This window comes from Octodon degus, unplaced genomic scaffold (assembly GCF_000260255.1).
Source record: "Octodon degus isolate 3935 unplaced genomic scaffold, OctDeg1.0 scaffold00126, whole genome shotgun sequence".
In the NCBI taxonomy this organism is placed as follows: domain Eukaryota; kingdom Metazoa; phylum Chordata; class Mammalia; order Rodentia; family Octodontidae; genus Octodon; species Octodon degus.
Genome location: NW_004524702.1, coordinates 6,201,549 through 6,203,512, shown reverse-complemented (window position 1 = coordinate 6,203,512; position 1,964 = coordinate 6,201,549). Strand labels below are relative to the sequence as shown.

Here is a 1,964-nt window from a genome sequence, read left to right as displayed (position 1 = left end):
TGGTGCTGGGGTATCGAACCGTGGTCCCTGATGCTTTGCTAAGCTTGTTCTAAGTAGGTGCTTTAGACCACTGAGCCATCTCTCCAGCCCCAGTTTTACTTTTCTTTAACTTGAGATTTTTATATTCAAATAACCCAAGAGACTGGGCGAGGTTTTTTTGTCTTTAAAATTTTTAAGGAAATCATTTAAAATTTAAACGTGCATAGAAACCAAAAGACAAGCAGAATAAACACCTAAGTTCCAGTCAACCAGATACAACAGTGACAGACTCATGGCCAGTTATGATTCATCTCTCTCTTCGCCCATATTCTCTCCCTTCATTGCATGAAACAGAGGCGTGTCACTTTGTCATGTTTCAGTGTCTTAAGTGCACATTTTTAAAAACAAGCTATCTGGCGTCACATTATGAGATTCCTTAGGCTAACCGAATAATTCAATCAGTTTTCTAATTTTTCCTGTTCTCTTTCATTCTTTTCACTTTTTTTGAATCTGGAGATGGAAAAAAGTAAAGGGGGCGGAGTGTGCAGAGCCACTGTTGCTCTGTGGGTTCTTCCTCCTCCTCTTACTAAAGCGCCTGCGAGGTCCCTGAGACACCTGAAAGACGTCGCCGGCTGTCTGTGCTCCAGGAGCACATCCGAACCCTTCCGTTGCTCTGGGCAGGGAGTGCCCTTTGCATCAGGGACAAGGCTGGGGTCACGGCCCTTAGTCCACTCAGAAGTAATGAGCGCCTTAGGCTACGGAGCCTGTGGCTGGGCCCTGGGAGGAGGTACTGGTGGATGCGGCAGAAGCCGCGTGAGCCCTACAGAAGACACTACATGGGAAAGTGAAAGGCCCTGGACCTGAGGTGCTTTCACAGCAAGATGGCGCCAACTTTGTGGCATGAACGTCAGTCTCTAAAAACTTTGGCCAAATCTTAATTCTGCCCGTCAGGTGTGACTTAGGATGAACTGTTTTTTCTGAACATCCCCAAGGCTATTTCCTCATCTATAAAATGAAAATGTCATCACCACCCTTAGTAGAGCAGCCATGATTTGTGCAGGAGTTTAGCACATCATAGGGCCTCAGTGTTAAAAAGAATAGGGATGAAAACAGCCTGTTGTCATTGTCACCTGGAGAAATACATGTCTCCATTTCCTATGCATTTGGCTTAAGTTGAAGGTTTCATGCCTTTCTTGCAAAAGGGGGTGAAGCTTAGAGGAGTAGATACTACTGAGCGATGTTGAGCAGAAATACCTTATGGGAGGGCTATCTTTAAGTCACTGTCATGACTTTTCTTTCTGAACGGTGGCAGCTCAGTGGCACAGCACCTGCCTTGGAAGTGCAAGGTCCTGAGTTCAATTCCCGATACCAAAAAATAAATAAGTGAAAGACATTGAACTATGTGAGATGCAGCCCTTTATCCACGGGCATTGTCCAGCAGATCCTAAACCAGGTTGACTCAGATGCTGTGGTCTTGGATGGTCTTGGTCTGCCTAGAGCTTACGGGAGCATTACTGTGACAGGCTTTTGCCCTTACTTTGGGTGGGGAGGCCATAGGCCAGAGTTGTTCATTTCCTAGTCAAACACCAGTTGTGTTCATCTGTTGTGCTGCATTTATTGAGCGTTCCCAGCCCCACCTGGCTTAACAGCCCTGGTAGCTTCCTTAGAACTTCTTGCCATGATTGTGCGGCTTACAGAAAAAAAGAAAAGAAAGAGGAGAATAGAACAGTGGTGGCATAATATTTGCGAAAGGGCCACGACAGGTTGCCAAGGGGGGAAGCTGAAGGGAACCCGTAGGACGTGAGCCTCGGCGTTCGAGAGCTCTGAATGTGAAATCCAGGTTGGTGCTGTGGTGTCAGGAAAGCACTTCTGGTACCTTTTATTTCTTTATCACTAAAATGAAGACACATGGATGTCGCAAGCCTGAGTGAGATAAGCTAATTCGGACAAACCCTGGTATGTCTGAACACACACACACACACACA

General features: G+C 46.2%; 1 protein-coding gene across 1 annotated transcript in view; it reads left to right on the top strand.

The window, feature by feature from the left end:
- The window catches only part of Mcf2l2 (MCF.2 cell line derived transforming sequence-like 2), a 196,619-nt gene that overhangs the window by 26,441 nt on the left and 168,214 nt on the right, over positions 1 to 1,964 (top strand). The window lies entirely within an intron of this gene.